We start from the raw sequence: 17955 nt of genomic DNA, 5'->3' as shown, positions 1-17955 counted from the left end.
CTGATCCATGTGCCTGCTGGTACATCCTTCTGGGGGTCCTCAAGGATCAGGATTGTGTGGCCTTCAGCTACCCATTGAAGGTGGGTCCCATCCACTAGCAGCGTGTTCATTTGTGCCACTAGGTGCTCATGGAATGAGGTTAGCTTCTTTAACCAGTAGACATCATGTCAGGGCCTGGTGCTGTCCAGCTCTTCATACATGAGACGTTCTCTTGGATGAATGTCATCGTGATGGTTACTTTGTTAATTTGATATTTGCTTTTTCTTATTAGTAACGTAAAATAATTGTGGATTTAGGAATATAAATATCTGCCCTATTTATAAACCCTTTGTCTTGAAGACACAATTAGTTATTGATTTTATTAGGAATGTAAATATTTATATGGCTATTATTATGATTATCATTTTTCAACAAAGACATTTATAATTATAATAAAAAACTGAATTGTCCCACATATCCTGCATCTGTGTCAGACCCATAGTTTCAGATGTATTGAATGGAACTTGCATCTACCTGATGAGGTTCCTCTGTGGGATCTCTGGCAGACTCCTATGATGCAGAGAGGACAGATGAGCCCATGCAGGTAATTCGTCTAAATTGGAAAATAGTCTTATGTGTGTGGACCTAAATTTTTACCGCCACGACAAGCCCTGCCATTAAGAAATGCTTTGCAGCTTGGATTCCGTGTTTACTTTGCCATTTCCTGTCTTCTTGATTAGTATTCCTATTAATTCTCTTCCTTTGCTTTGCTGTAGCTGCTGAATCATGTTTCACTTCAATTGGTGTGGCAATATACTCAAAATAGTCTTGGCCATTCATGCTTGCTAGATCTTCAATTTGAAAATGTACACCCATTTATTGAGGTAGCCTTCCTACTTTTAACCTAAACTCCGTTTCCTATTCAATCACGTTTCTCATTCCATTATTCTAGCAACTCTTCCAATTCTCTTCTTCAGTTTGTATTAGTTCCTACACTCAGACCCACCCTTTGATTTCTTCTTGTTTCAGCTTCTGTATCTATAAGCCTATAGCTAATGAGCAAGTTTCTCCTCAGCTTTGACTCGGGTAAGGTCTAAGCAATCTCCTCTCTGCTGTCAGCAACCATCCTTCACTTTATTCTCCCCTCTCCTTTTCAATTTCAGCTCCCATAATTCTTATCCATCCCTCATTCAAACATGCATCCCTTATACAGTATATTACTCTCACCCAATTTCTGCCATCCCTTCCCCTCCTTCTGCTCTTGTTACACCCTTGCTCCATCATTTGCCTCCCTCTTGTTGTGTTAATTCCTGGAGGGGAGGCCATGGATGTTGTAATATAAATCATTCTCTGCACATGCCACCACTGCCAATTACTTAAGAGCAATGAACCGTTGACTGTGGCGTATACATATGTGATTTAATGCATTTGTGCAAGCTCACAAACACACACACACACACACTGAACAAACAACAACTCACACAAACAATATTGGCATTCCAAGACTAAAACCATAAATCCATCTTAGGAAGTTGTTTTCAATTGTGCTAAAGTAACAGTTACTGCAATTGTGTGTTCAGTCATCGTCATGGGTTTCATTCTATGTTCTCAATCACTACAAACTAGCTGGTTTAAATATGTGACTATGCCAAGTTATTATAACTATAACAATATAAAGCTTGTCAGAATACATAATTCTGAGCAGTACTAATTTTAGTCAGATTTGTCACCATTAGTTTTTTGGAAACTAACCAATGTCAAACTATCTCAAAATAAAATTATGCTAAACTTAAATGAAGTTACTGTTGCTAATTCTTCCTAATTTACATCATCAGTAAACCTTCATTCAAGTATCAGGTCAGATTTGGAGAATAAATACTATTTTACTCTTCAATTTAATATTGAGGTTAATTGTATGTAGCTGTCACTGTGCATTAAACTGGGACTATAAACACTGTATGCAGCCTATATTCTTTGTAACTACCAGCTAGTGTGAAACATGCAATTTTGCAAACATAAAAGTTATTTTTAACTTTAACTAAATATCATTTTATGAAGTGCCACATTTGTAAATTCCTTATTAAATCTTTATCTTTTACTTTTTAACTAATTCAGAGTGTGAGCAAATTTTTATATTTACCCCTTACACACAAACAAGACACCGTTACAAATGTAGGTAACTCAATGCACACGATGTGATACTGTATTTTTAAATGTCACCAATGTTTTGGCGAAGTATACAATTACATAATATTGACAACTGGGTCTATCTAAGACAACGTGTGTATATATATTAGATTGTATGTGTGCTACTTCACTTCCATATGCAAACACTGTGTATGAAGGCATTTGTCATCCACCCTCATACACAAACATTTTTGCACCCTCAGGTGTGTGTGGTTTCAATTAACAGAAAGAATCTCTTATTGGCTATATTAGAGAGGCTACTCCGTTCAAACAGAACACATCCTAGATAAAACTACACAGAATCAACAGAAGGCACAGAGGACACCCTCTAGATCAACAATGACTGCAGACTGTCACAACTCTCAACCAAATGTTTCACTCAATTTGCTTGTGTTTTCTAAATACCCTAGGAGTGCTTGAAAGGACTTGAGCACGTCTGAAATATGATTACACATTTTTGATTTGATTTACCTTGCATAGCTCAGTCCCTGTTGAAATGACACTGACGATATGTTTGCAGAGATATTGAAAACAAGTCATCTCACAGTGCTGACTTAAACTTCAAATCATATCAGCCAATTGTGATGGATTTTGCATATCACTCAAATAAAAATACTCAAAGTGCCTCTGACCTACTGATCTACTGCACTGACACGTCAAACATTAAATATTGTTTATAAGGCACAGAAAAACCTTACTGAACTTTCAAGCTAATGATTTCATTTGTTAAAGGCACTAATTTGGATCAATTATGCAGGTCCATCTTGCAGTGGCAGCCGCCAAAGTAAAGTATCCCAGTTAACATTTCCCTCCTGATATGTATTGATGTTTAGAAGTAGCACTGTCAAAGTTTTTGATTTAGGGAATGGTGTGAGTCACACCAGGGCCCAGTGGTTTCACAGAGAAAATGAATCGAAGAACCTCTGACTCTGCCCTGCATGCTGATTGACACCTGTGTGCACCACACTGGAGCGGTCGGATGTGTGTATCAGTGTGCCGGCCTGAGCACACAAGTGTGTCTCTCTCCTCCACACACACACTCCTCACACAGAGGGGGACCCTGTTCTAGCAGACACAGTCCAGGAAGCTTTGCTGAGCCTGAGGAAGAAAGAAGCCTGTGTGTGCGTGTGTCCCGTGTGTGTGTGCCTGTATTTTCTGCCGGCTCAAGAGCACAGAAACACAAAGATATCCACACATCTTCCACTGTGGTGCCGCAGGTGAAAATCGGGGACACTTCCACCAGAAAGTAACATTCTTAATTTATCTTTCTGATACATTTGTGGCTCAGCTGGAGCAATAATGCAGCCTCTTTCCCTTCCTTTATGTTCTCCAACCCAGACACACGATTTGAGGACCATGTCCTACCTTCAGTTTGTACCATTGAGACAAACATTTTATTCTTGACTCTGGTAAAATATTGTCAAATTGTCATAAAAAAACTAACAAAAAGTATCCACATTAACGCTGCTGTCACATTAGAATAAACTATGAATGTCCATCAGGTATCATTTCTCCTTAAAGAATAAATTTATATGTTTACATATACACATGTATACATGTGTGCTATGCATTACTTTGTTTATTGGCAGGTGAATATGCAACAGCACATGCTGGGATGGAACCAGATGTCATAGAAAGTGCTGTTTAGATGGACTTTGCCTCTTCAGCAAAGAAAACCTTCTCTTTTTATTATCACTGAGAGCAGCAGGACACACACATACACACGCACACCCATCTATAATTAGTGAATACTGCAGTGAAGGAACCTGAGCATGCTCGAACTGCTAAACCTGTACACGTCGTCCTATACGGGAAACTACAAGTAAATGAACGTAAAACAATCTGTGTGGGGACAATTGAAAATTAAACACACATGAGAAGGTTTGAAGAATAGATCATGCCTTTGCAGTACTGGTTTAACAGATGAATCTAAGTTTAAGTAACCCTTTGTACAAAAAGACTAAATATATAGATATTATACACTTAATATGCCCCATGTGATAAAATACTATAAACTACATCAGGACACTTTATGCTGAGGGAGCATGACTGTCACGGACAGGCTGCAAGTACCTATGAGTTCCAGAAATACCATAGATAGTCCTTCATTTGCTTTTTCTTCAACACAAAGACATATATCACAAAGGCTACACAAGTAGAATGAATGTTCTGGACAATGACTGTTTAAGTTCCAGTCTCATGTCCAGTGAACTGTCCTTCCCTGTGAATAGTACATTTACTTAAGGCAAAAATTGTAAATAACCTTTAGCCATGTTTTCCAGCATGAAACAATAAAGTCGCGGTCTGTTGTTCCTTACGATAGGTTTACTATAAAATAGAAATTGCCAAGCAACATTTTTCCCTTATCATGCATTCAGGAGAGTGTCAAACATTGTGTTATCTTGCAGGCAATTTGTAGCCCACAGTCTTTGGTTGTTAGATTGCTTTTCAAATGTAGCCAACTTAGGATATTTGTTGAAATGAATAAAAAATAGAAATATAAGAAATTCTTTTTTTCAGCCACATGGAGCGTTTTTTCATGTCCAACGCAAACAATAGGCTATCACTCAGGGTTTGTATGACAGATATCAGAAATTCACATCTTCCTAGGTGGGAAAAAAAAAAAAAAAAGGATCAGATCAGATCTATGGCAGCGACTGAAAGCACAATGTTAATACGCTACACAACCTCGGCTTTTCAGTTTAGGATTTATTAAAGCAGGACATCGGACTTACCTTCCACCAATAGATTAAACAACAAGGTCAGCAGCCACAGTTCCCTGCATGTATTACATTTTTTCTGTCTTGTAAAAATCATATCATGATTTCTGGTCATTTACCTGTTGCGGTAGAATACCGGTGGTGATCCAACATCCAGCCTGGCAATCTAGCTGCTGAAGAGGGAGGAACCGACCCAGCAGCCGGGGTGGGTGTGGACTGGAAGTGGGCGTCTCCAGCAGAGTTCAGCTAGCACGATTACATGTAGCATTTCCAGTCATGTCTTTCAAAATAAAACGCACTGATTCTTAGAGTTGGTCTATAGCAGATTTTAGTGGTACCAAAGTTATACTAATAGCTCAATATAAGTAAGATTTTTGCCTTATTGTCTTTTAGTAAATCATGTGGTAGTAGCTTAGTTGTACCCAAACCTTAATTTCATAAAACATATGAATGTCAAACAAACATGGGGCGACTGTGGCGCAGGCAGGTAGAGCGGTTGTCCACCAATCTCACAGTTGTTGGTTCAATCCCCGGCTCCTTCAGTCACATATCGAAGTGTCCTTGAGCAAGACACTGAACCCCAACTTAGTTGCTCCCGGTGAGTGTTGGCCAGCTGCATAGCAGCTCCCCCATTGGTGTATGAATGTGTGTGAATGGGTGAATAAGCAGTGTAAAGCACTTTGAGTGCCAATAGGTAGAAAAGCACTATATAAGTGCAGACCATTTACATTAGTATTTTCCCCATTAGTGTTTATTGTTTTTATTCTGGTCATTATATTTTTTCATTAGGACATGCTTCACCTCAGGTCTGTTTGATGAAGTTTAGGTTGTTGTTGGGACAGGTCAAAGCAACATTTGTGTTTGACCTGATTTAAGTTGCACTGAGATGCACATGCAATTCACAGGGCTAAAATGAAAGTTGTATATATTTCTTCAAGTTTTCGTTGGGCTTAATTTTCAAAATCTGCTAATTTAACTTTGCACTCTTGTCCTATCACACCTGTGTGAGGAGTGAAAGCATTTGAGATGCAGTTACCAATGGTTAACTGTGTTTTCATGGTTTAATGATTTGGTGGAGTCCAAAAGGTGAGTGCTGCTTTCAGAGAGTTAAGACAGGAAAGCTGCTGGCCTAGAGCAGCACCCACCGCGCAATTGAAGTATTACATCTGTAAGTGGGAAGTGCACTTTAGACGGACAAAAGCTTGTCAGTTAAAAAAAAATGTACCTGAACACAAGCAATAGAGCAAATAGTCTTAAATTATATGCCTATATTCTGTGTTCATATTAGCCAACCTGCATATCAGTTTACATGGAAACAAAAAGTAAATCAAATTGAAATGGAAGAGTCACATTTCATCATAATGAAAAGCAAACCAACCAATACTATGATATCATTGTGTTACATATATATATATATATATATATAGAGAGAGAGAGAGAGAGAGAGAGAGAGACTATAAAAATAGCAATGATCAACACAGTACTCCAAAGCATTTATTTTCCAAAGCAGAACAGAGCCGTGTATCAAGATCAAAAATTATTTTAAGCATCAATACAATCAATGTTTACCTTTACATAACCAGTTCAAGAAATAACCATACTTGTTTGTAATAAATCCGTATTACAGTGCATCAATTTTCCCCATCAATTAGCAGTTTACTTAAGGAAAAAAAAGTAGTGAATATACTAATATACTATAGTGAATATACTACTCACATGTTCAGAAAAAGCACTGATAAAAGTGTACATAAAAAACACAAGTTTAAATAAAAAGAACACCAGCCTACTTCAAATGATAACTTCTAATTAAAACCTGACATCCATGAAGTACAGTTATGCGTACTACCTTAAAACAGATTATTATGTGATACTTACATATGTGTGTTCCAACATCTCAACACAGGAGTAAAAATAAAAAATAAAATAAAATAAAATAAAATATAAAAAGCCTTTGAATCATTCAGGCCATTCCAATAACTTTTTGGTCACTTAGTAGCATAGATTTATGTTATTAAATACATTTACCATTAACACAAGCATCCAAACTAGAATTGCTGCTGCCAATACATCCTTATCAAGGGATCAGTGAAACATATCTGCCTGGCGTGTGAATAATCATTTACACCATTAAGGATCTGGCTCCTGTTTGATGTCCATTTCATTGTCTGTGTTTGAAACAACTCTAGAATGGTACGAGTCAACTGGAACATATTCTTGCTCTTCTTTCACCAATGTATTCTCTATTGTACTGCTTTTTACAGAATACTCCTGGATTCCTGGTGTTTGGGGAGGGACCACATAGTTGACACCTTCGGTGTCTGACTCTGTTTTCACCCCTTTGTCAGTCTTTGGACATAAAACAGGCATAGAGTGTTCATCAGATACTTGCTGTTGTTCCAGGGTTGAGTACTGAACAGCCTGTGTTTCTGAATATTCTTTTACAGTGCTTACTGGGTTTTGACATATGGTTAAAAAGTTATATCCAATGAATCTTGCAGGTTCCCCTGCAATTAAATAATCGCCATAGCCAGTGTTTGGCTCACTTTTGACATCTTCACAATGGGAATCTTTTTTCTCAAAGTCCAATTCTGGTTTTATATTACTAGAAAGTAGTTCATATTCCTCCTCTTTAATTTGTAAATCTCCCTGGAGACTTCCAAAATCTGCATTCATTGGAATTGTCCAAGCATCTGTTAGGGCCTTTTGGTTGTCATCACACAGAGTTTCAATTTGATCAACATCCGAATGCCATCTACTTTCTTTTGGTGTCTTGTCGGGTTTAACCAGGAAGGATTTGTGACGTTTCTTCTTTCCTTTTTTTTGTTTCAAGGTTTTGGATTTGCATATAGAAACAAATGGTAATTTGAAGACCATGTCTCCTCCAATTGGATTTGTCCGGTAGCTTTTGACCGTGGTTTTGACTTTGGATGCAATAGCTAAGGCAAATTCTGAGCTCCTGTCATGCTGTGAGCCAAGATCAAAATTATAGTCAAGGATGTCATAAAAAGCACCTGGAAAATACCGTCTAGGCCTCTTACTTACAAATGTATATATCTCCATTACTACAGCTCTAGTCAACAACTTCAAGTCCAGTTTTTGTTTTTGTCCTGATTTTGATTTCACATCTATGTCCAGACCTATTTCTGTGCAAATGGGATAACGAACTGTGCTACTTCGTTTATTTTTCTTTGGCTTTACAACAGTGATACTGTGACCTGGAAGCACGGTGCTTTCTTTCTTGATTTGCAGGGCCTGTTGTCTGCTTTTAATAGTATCCTTCCTTTCGTATTTGTGAATGGCAGATTCATCTTTCACTTTACTCAGATCTCCAAGATGTCGTCTAGAACATGGTGGCCTAACAAAAACTTCATTGAACCAGCTGGCCCCTTTATTATATTGTCCCACAACTCTGTAGAAGTCTGCTGCAAAATTTGTGCCTTGCTTCTGCACAGCATTGTTAAAGTTGTGTTTAATGATATCGTTAATGATCTTGAATTTTTTTCCACACAATCTTCTCGCAAAATGAGCCACTTCTTTCATAACGCCACGTGTCAATTTGCCTATTTCGAGTTTATTTCTCAGTTGGTCTCCCACGAATAGGTTCAAACCTATCTTCTTGCAGTGAGGATAGCTTTTCATTACTTTTTTTGTTGAGTGATCCTTTGCAGGTCCCTGCATTGTGTCTGCATGGGGATGCAGTACATGGCCAGGATCAGATCCATTCTGACAAAACACATCACTTCTATTTTGATAACATTTGGGACAATATTTCATTTTTTGACAAGCAGATTCTATTTGTGTCAAATCAGGGAGCTCAAAAGGCAGCTTCATCAAGAATTTTTTTCTCCTAAAAGTTGTTGCTTTGACTTTATTTAGGGTTTGCCGTGCAAAGGCAGTACGATACAGCTCGTTTTTCAAATCGAGATGAAAATTATACTCCAGTATCTCTATGGTAAAGTCTTTTTGTGCTGATACTAGTGCACTGGCAAAAGCGTTAAGTTCTACCATGATGCCATTGGTCAGTAATTTTGGATCAAGATTTCTTTTAATTCCAGATCCTACATTGAAATCAATGCCTACTTTCTTGCATCTGGAATAAGAATAAAATGGGCAATGTTCTCCATGAGGCACTGAAAGGATTTGCTGAATCTGATTAGCCCGCAATTTCCAGAGCCATAAATTTAGCTCATCTTCATGTTCAATGTCAGTGGGATTTCCTTCATGTTCGATGACTGAAGGCTGGGAACAACCATTACCAGCTTCTTCCAATTTGGAATTTGGCAAGTCAAGTTTTTCCATCATTGACATGTTCTGCCTCACGTTCCCGCAGAATTTTAATAGCCGTTTTTTCTCAATTGCAGCATGAATACGTGCAAGAATATTTTTAGCGAGATCAGAATCTACATTTTGCAGATCCACATCAAAGTTGTGTGTTATGATGTCAAGACAAATCTGGTCAAATGTCCCACACAATCTTTCCGCAAAGTTGGTCACTTCAGTCATTGCTCCATTGGTCAGTTTGGTAAAGTCAAGTGTTTTATGTGGTCGTCTGTAGTTTACATGTAGCTTCAAACCAATTTCCTTGCAGAAAGGATAAAGGTTCACAGCCTGTTGTTTAGCTTCAACATGTGAATCAAGAGGGCAGTTGGCAGCAACACACTCGTCTGTTCTTACTACACTGCTAAGTTCAGAAGTGACATAGTCACTGTTCTGATTTGCTGTATTAGCTGGTGATGAAGGCCTGGGCACCTCAAAAACATCCCTGGAGAATCTGATTGCATCCTCACTCATTTGAAGCTGTTTAACTTTATTCATAATTTCACATGCAAAAGTTTTCCTATCGCTCTCGCTCTGCAGGCCGAAGTCAAAGTTGTACTCGAGAATCTCCATGATAAAATCCTGCTGAGCTGAATTCATTGCTAAGGCAAATGAAGCAACTCTAAGCAGAACTGTATCATTCAAAGATTTAACACTGATGTTCTGCTTTTGGCCAAATCCAACATTGAATTCTAGGCCAAATTTCATACCCTTGGTGATTACCCAGTACTCTTTATCAAGTAAGACGAGGATTTGCTTTACACGGTTGGCACGCAACTTCCACATGTTGCTCTCTGTTTCAATGTCCTCTTCTTTCATGACATGTCTTGGTCTCTGGGTCTGCGCTTTATTTTCAAACAACTCTCTTTTATCAGGCTGACTTGAAAATGGTGGATTCACCTTTGAGTTTACCGTTAGTAAATTGCATGAATCATCAGTGTGGGTGAGAAAGGGCATGAGTACATCCAGACTTCCTGATTGAGAGTCAGAACGGCCATCACAGTTTGGTGCGTTTTGTAGGTGATCTTCATTTTCAGAGTCTCCTGAATCCAATACGTCATCAGAATCCAAAGGACACATGTAAGACTGGAAGCCTTCTGCTACTTTCCTATCAATGCGATGGAAGACTGTGTTTAGCTTCTCATCGGGCTGTCCGCTGCTGTGCCTCTTGGTGAAACGTTCACATGTTGAAAGACTCTTTTCTTGTTTGCGTTTAGTTTTTTCCTTTTTTTCTCGTTTCTGTATAGCAGATGTGTTCTTAATTTTACCCAGAATGCCCATTTTTTCATGAGAACATGGCTGAATAACAAAGATTTCATTGAACCAAGTGGACCCTCCCTCATATACTTTCGTCAGTGCGCTGAACTGACCTGCAGGATTTGTGTCTTGGCTCTGCATACAATACCAGAAGTTGTGTTTTAGGATATCATTTATGATGTGACATTTTTTTCCACACAATCTTTTGGTAAAATGAGCCATTTCTTTCATAATCCCACGTGTCAACACATGTGTGTCCAGTTTATCTTTTGGTTGCTTTTTGTCCACACACAGCTTTAAACCAGTTTTCTTGCAGCGAGGGTAACTGTTCATTATTGTTTCCACTACTGTTGGAGAGGTGGGTGTGGGATCTGTTGAAGGCCCTTGTGTTGTGCAATTCATTTTGCTAGAGACTGCATCAATCTTGCCACGTGAACAAGGATGGAGCATGTGTCCAGCATCAAGATCATCCTGACCAAGATTAGTGTTTCTATCTTGATAACATTTGGGACAATATTTGAATTTCGGGTATGTAAATTTCTCTATAGAACTCAAGTCAGGGAGTTCAAAAAGCAGACCCATCAAGCCGTTTCTCTTTTTCAAAGTCCCTTTTCTGACTTTACTTATAATTTGCTGTGCAAAGGCAGTACGATACACCTCGTTTTTCAAATTGAGATGAAAATTATACTCCAATATCTCTGTGATAAAGTCTTTTTGTGCTGATACTAGTGCACTGGCAAAAGCGTTAAGTTCTACCATGATGCCATTGGTCAGTAATTTTGGATCAAGATTTCTTTTTACTCCAGATCCTACATCGAAATCAATACCTAGTTTTTTGCATCTGGAATAAGAATACAACGGACAAAGTTCTCCATGAGGAACTGAAAGGATTTGCTGAATTTGATTAGCCCGCAATTTCCAGAGCCATAAATTTAGCTCATCTTCATGTTCAATGTCAGTGGGATTTCCTTCGTGTTGTTCGATGACTGGAGCCTGGGAACAACCACTATTAGATGCCTCTAAATTAGGATTGTTCTGGAGATCAAGTTTTCCCATGATTAAAAATCTGTGCTTTACTTTGTTAGAGACATATAAAGAATTAAACAGATGTTTCTTATCCATCACAACACGAATTTCTGCAAGAATATTTTTAGCAAGGTCAGAATTTCCATTTTGCAGATCCACATCAAAGTTGTGTGCTATGATGTCAAGACAAATCTGGTCAAACGTCCCACACAACTTTTCTGCAAAGCTGATCACTTCAGTCATTGCTCCATTGGTCAGTTTGTTTATGTCGAGTGTTTCATGTGGTTGACTGTTTACATGTAGCTTCAAACCAATTTCCTTGCAGAAGGGATAAAGGTTCACAGCCTGTTGTTTAGCTTCAACATGTGAATCAAGAGGGCAGTTGGCAGCAACACACTCGTCTGTTCTTACTACACTGCTAAGTTCAGAAGTGACATAGTCACTGTTCTGATTTGCTGTATTAGCTGGGGATGAAGGCCTGGGCACCTCAAACACATCCCTGGAGAATCTGATTGCATCCTCACTCAATTGAAGCTGTTTAACTTTATTCATAATTTCACATGCAAAGGTTTTCCTATCGTTCTCGCTCTGCAGGCCGAAGTCAAAGTTGTACTCGAGAATCTCCATGAGAAAATCCTGCTGAGATGAATTCATTGCTAAGGCAAAATTAGCAACTTCAAGCAGAAGATAATTATTCAACAAGTCAACACTAATGTTTTGCTTTGGGGCAAACCCAACATCGTATTCTAGGCCAAAGGCCTTGGACTTGGCGAATGCACAGTACTCTTTATCTAGAAAGAAGAGGATTTGCTTTACACGGTTAGCACGCAACTTCCACATGTTGCTGTCCATTTCCATTTCATGTTGTTCCATGACACAACTGTTTGGTACATTTCTTTGGATCTGTGTCTGCTTGTTGTTTCCACACAACTCTCTTTTATTAGGCTGGCTTGAAACTGGTGTGTTTACATTTGAATTTTCCGAAGGTAAATTGGATGAATCATCAGTGGTGGTAACAAAAGGCATGTGTATAACCAAACTGCTTGATGCTGATGTTTTTGCAACATCAGAAGTTGGGTTTTGTAAGTGATCTTGATATTCAGGGATTTCTGAATCTGATCCTTCATCTGAATCCAAAGGACACAAGTGAGACTGCTCAGCTTCTGCTATTTGACTGGTAGGCAGATAGGAGGGATGAGAGACTGTTTTTGACTCCTGTTGTTCAGACTGTTCCATTTTGCGCCTCTTGGTGACAACTTTAGTTGTTGTTGCAAAAGTCCTTTTATTTGACTGCTTAGGTTTTTTGATGTCCTTAGGTTGATATAGGTGGGATCCCACAATCTGGGCTGATCCTCTTTTAATGGGACTTGACTGGAAGCAAAATGGCTCATTTTTAAACTTGGAAATAAGTTGCTCTCTCCTTTCCAGCAACTGTGAAACCTTGAACCAAACTTGATTTTTTCTCTGTTGATTTTTTGAATTAATTTCAAAATTATGCTCCAGTACACCCAGAATGATAAGGCTGTAGGATGTCAGCAATCTAGTGAAGTGTACTAGTTCTAACATTACACCCGTGGTCAGTAAACATAGATCTAGATTTTGATTTGACCCAACATCAAGGTTCAGACCTATTTCTTCACAATAAGGAAATGAGTGAGGAGGAACACTCTCTTTCAGTTCTTTTACTGAATGTGTTCTTGAACTCTCACCTTCATTATTACTGTCATCAGCATGTGGTCCATCCATTTCTTCTGTACTCACATATTCTTCAGGTAGAGCCCATGAACACCAAACATCTTCATGTTCATTGTCATCAGTATCATCCATGCCCACCAGGAAACGGTCAGGCTTTTGCATCATTGATGTCATGTTCAGTCCATGTTCAGTTTTGCTGTTGCTGATAGATTCTAGTTTAGACGATGTGTCAAAGAGAGTAAAAACTTCATGTTTATCTTTTGGAGGTTTTCTCATTAGGTCTTTGACTTTGTGCAGAATGTGAGTAGTAAAATCGATCCTCTGTTGCTCATTTTCCAATCCAAGATCGAAATTGTTCTCCAGAATGGATGTAATGAGATGTCTTTTGGTCTTGTTCAGCATTTTAGCAAAGTCACAGATCTCTAGAATGACACCATTTGTCACCAACCGTGAGTCCAGTTTCTTGTGTGTTTTAGAGCCAACATTAAAATCTAATCCAATTTTTCTGCAGTAGTGAAATGGTTCTGAATATCTTAAATATTTCTTTGCATGACTAATGCGCCAGTGCCACAGTGTATTGGAATCCATCCTTTTTTGGTTCTTTATGGTGTCACTGTTGTCCATCTTCTGCGTTGCTCTTAATCTCCTATGTCTTCTTCTCCTAAATTTAATCCGTGGAAAAGTAGAAAAAAAAAAATCATTATCACAGCTTTAAGTTATATATGATCTTGATGCAGTTATTATGTAGCTCTTATAAGACATTTTAATGTTTAGATTCACAAATAAGACGTTTGAACGTTTGTCCTTTTTGGTTGGTAATCTGTCATGTTTGGATTTCTAGACTGCTGAAATGACTGAAGAAATGATTTTGTGACATTACTTGTGATAGATATCAGCAAAATTGTTGACATTTTGTCACAGCTTCAGAAAGAAAAAAAAAGAAAATAAATAACCAGATTAAAGAAATACATCATTGGTAGCAGCCATGAATCATCTTCCCTGTTCATTTGCATTTAATTTATCATGCATTAGTAAACTAAAATCTAAACTCATCTCATCAACTTCATCTCTCGTGTACAATGTAACACTGGTTACAAAAAACACACAGGTACACACATACAGTTGAATGAAAACTTGCACACATATTTTGATGACTTTTAAAAAGATGTTGAAGAGCTTGTATGATGAAAAACATAAAGACTTGGTGTAGAATTAAGGAGATGGCCGGGCCCAGCTGTGCTGTCTAGGTACTTAACTATGTGTCTCCATCCGTTTTTAAATTTTTGAATCTCCCACCTGGAGAACGAGAGGTTATAAAACTGCTCCCACAGTATATCACACCGGGGATATATGAGAATTAGCCCACCCTCTTGCCCAAAGCTTTGTTAAGGGCATTCAGAGAAGTGTTGCAGATACAAAACCTCTGAAGAGTTTGCAATGATGCCAGATGAGGGGTGAGGCAGTATGCTTTAACTACCCTATGAACTTTTAAAACAAAAAAATGTAAAGATTTACACAAGCTATTACTCATCTGAAGGAATACAATGCACTCTTTGCTAAAGAAGGCAAGCTGTCTCAAGCTGTCTCAAGCTTTCTCAAGCTACAGCTTACCCGGGATCACCAGTGCATTTTCATTTCCCACTAAACTGTGTAATAAATTACAAATGGACTAAGAAAAAAGAAAGCAATCTGGGAAATTTGTAAAGATGGACTGAAGATATTTAAACAACTTTACTAGTGCATTTGGAAGTAGACTTTATTCAAAGAGTTAATCTATAAAAAATATTAATCTATTGTCAAGCAGGTCTTCACATTCTTATGGAATACCCGACTACAAACATAGCATCAAAGTGAGGCAAGCACACCAAGCTAAAGCCGAAGTAAGTACTTAGCTACTAAAGACTGCTCAAAGCAGTTTTTTGAGACACTGAAAATGGAAGTTACTAATGACCACAATGAACAGGAAGCCTGTAAGGAGATAGCAAAAGGTTTTCAGCTTTCATGTTAATTTGTAATTAAAAGAATGCCACAGGGTAATTGGGGTGACAAAAATGAGATCTGGACAACAAAGAAAACTCCCAGACAGGACTACTTGTAAGCGGTTCATAAAAGAATTACAAAATCCCTTTGAATGCATAACATCTGTAGGGAGATTAAGTAGTCAGAAGAGTTGATGTTTGCACATACTACAAGACTTTTATACAAGAATATGTAAAGAAATAAAAACTAGATCCATCATAATGGGTAAAACCTCCCTGCTTTGGATAAAAGCCTCTGCTAAACGTAAATGGACTATTTATCAAGAAAAACTGCAGAAGTTTTGGTTAATGACTTATTATTGAAAATGTGTTCTACTATCTTGCTAATCCTAAATGCTCTTACTTTTCTCTTATACAGTGATGCAAGTACTTAAGTTACTTAGGTGTAACAATACACATGACATCCTAATCTTTGTTAATCTTCTTCTTCCTTTCCCTTTCAGGGGTCACCACAGCAAATCATGTTCCTCCATCGAACCCTGTCCTCTGCATCCTCCTCTGTCACACCTACTGACTTCATGTCCTCTCTCACTACATCCATAAATCTCCTCTTTGGTCTTCCTCTAGACCTCCTGCCTGGAAGCTCCAACCTCAGCATCCTTCTACTGATATATTCACAGTCTCTCCTCTGAACATGTCCAAACCATTTATTACTATTATTATTATTATTATTATTTTGACTTCCTGCACCTAACTGCTTTGGGCATACATTCAACTAGTTTTTAAGGCTACTGGGTTTGAAGTTTGCCTAACCAGTATATAAAAAAGCCGAAGCATTCACACTGCATTTTCTTTATGGAAATGCAGTGTGAATGCTTGGAGATAATAATAATAATAATAATAACAACACAAGATAATAACGCTTACTCTCAGTACATTTTAACTCAAATTTATTTGAGTAAAAACACTTTTCCTTTAGTGCAATTTTCCAGCACTCATTTCACCCCTGGCAAGGCACCCTGTATAGGTTTTTCCTCAACAACTGTATTTTCCCTCGGGTGCATTGTTTACATACATGTTAGTTTGCTACCAGTCCTCTTAAGCCTTTTGTTTGCTGCTGGATTACACATCCTTGTGCGTGACCTAAACAGAAATACCAAAAGAAGCTCGTAGGGGTTATAGTGCATCTTAAAGTTAAAGATGGCAGTCTGACACTGACCATGGATTAAGGTTTTCTTTTACAGCTCAGCTATGTTAAGCTACATACCTTATAGAACATGGTTAGCATAACTAATATCTTGGTCCAGGATATCTGGCCTTCAGGCTGTAGGGAATCATGGTTGAACATCCATCTATGTGGTGACAGTGCCCTGAAACACAACAATTTAATTATTGCATGTACTGTTTGTAGCACATTCGAAAGAGTTAAGCAAAAAGCGTCATGGTAAAAATGCGATCCCCGTCCAATGGAGCACGACCCTCCCAACCCCACTTTCCACCACAACAGCGACTTTTCTGAGGCGGCCATGTGACGCAGTCGTTAACAAAAAAAGCACAATAAACTTCGCCGTGATTAAAACTAACGGACTTACACGTTAACTTCATGTATACTGACCTTTCACACGGGAGCTCCGCTAACTTTTTAACGCCAGGCACCGTTTCCTAAACTATGACGTTAGAGAAAAAGCGACATTTTCTTCAACTCTCAGCACTGAGAAGCGACACATAGACGAACCGTCGACTTCCCACGAGAAGTGACGAAACCACAGGGCTTCAAAATAAAAGTCGGCCTTGTGTGGAAACTTATTAAGATGCCGGTGCCTAAAACTGAAGTACGCAGCTGCTAAAATCCAACGTCTTAAAATAATTAAACATTTAATTCAGACATTAGGTAATTTAAGTCATACGCCTTTGACACGCCCGCGTTTCACAGCAGAAAATTAAGAAAATTACAGTGTGAAAAAAACCCTCAAATTATTCTTTGTAAAAGTAGTAAAGTTTGCAGCAGTCCACTGCAAAAGAGCTCTCCCCACTTTTTTTGAGACGAGTTACTTCTTTCTTGGTGCTTGATCCAACATGATTTTTCAGCGGTTTAATTTTACTTTAAAGTAAAAAAAAAAGAAATCGGCCCAACAATCTTCACACAGTGACTGAAAACATTTCTAAACAACATTTGCAAAGTAAAAAACAAAACAAAACTGTTCACTTTCATTTTGTTGAGTCTAAAACCTGAAAGTTCACCTATTGCAAAAGACAGTAAGGCTTTAGATTACAGCTTGCCACTTACAGGGTAAGTACAGTAAACTTACTGTGTACTTATTAGTAACAACGGTGTAACTCCACAGTACCTACGGTTACATATTTGTTCTTACTTAAGAACAATTAACAGACTTTGGGGAATAACAGGGCCACAGGATGAGAATAAGAAAAACACCTATAGTATATTTAGTTTGTAATTATGGGGTACCTATTAAATAATTGCATAGTAAGTGCAAATTCTTATATGAAGAGTGTAAGAGGCTCCGCTTTAAATTGCAGCCCCTCCTCATTTGTTGTATCTAATGTATAACAGGTAAATAAGGGGTTTAGATATAATACATTTTGAGAAAAGAGGCTGCAGCACTATCCCACTCCTATCATATAATATTCATTAAGTTGTTTTTTTTTTATACTAAAGTTCAACTGATTTAAATTGGTTTTCCATGCTTTAAGGCAATAAGAATAAAATCACGATTGCTATTTATTTTCTTAAATATTAAGCCTCCTACTCTTATCTGTTGTTACACCATAAGTAT

The 17955-nt window shown here is 38.0% G+C and overlaps 1 protein-coding gene and 1 long non-coding RNA gene across 17 annotated transcripts in view; both read right to left on the bottom strand.

Moving 5' to 3' along the window:
* itsn2a (intersectin 2a) overlaps positions 1-5116 on the bottom strand; it is a 35911-nt gene extending 30795 nt beyond the window's left edge. For 5 of the 16 annotated variants that reach the window (XM_067481019.1, XM_067481024.1, XM_067481023.1 and 2 more), the window contains exon 1: positions 5006-5115. The gene's annotated coding sequence lies outside the window, so the exon portion shown is untranslated. Of the gene's footprint in view, positions 1-513; positions 550-4901; positions 4940-5005 lie in introns of those variants that run through there. The other 11 variants (XM_067481020.1, XM_067481032.1, XM_067481027.1 and 8 more) reach the window with 7 other exon arrangements.
* A 1244-nt stretch (positions 5117-6360) lies between these two features.
* Positions 6361-16929, bottom strand: LOC137102427 (uncharacterized). The gene is made up of 3 exons (XR_010911228.1): positions 16776-16929; positions 16428-16530; positions 6361-13842 (listed from the first exon to the last, which is right to left on the bottom strand). It is a non-coding gene; the product is annotated as an uncharacterized lncRNA (long non-coding RNA).
* Positions 16930-17955: the final 1026 nt, after the last annotated feature.

The sequence above is a fragment of the Channa argus genome, chromosome 17 (assembly GCF_033026475.1).
Source record: "Channa argus isolate prfri chromosome 17, Channa argus male v1.0, whole genome shotgun sequence".
NCBI lineage: Eukaryota > Metazoa > Chordata > Actinopteri > Anabantiformes > Channidae > Channa > Channa argus.
The sequence above is the reverse complement of the archived record's forward strand: the minus strand, read 5'-3'. Positions and strand labels throughout refer to the sequence as shown.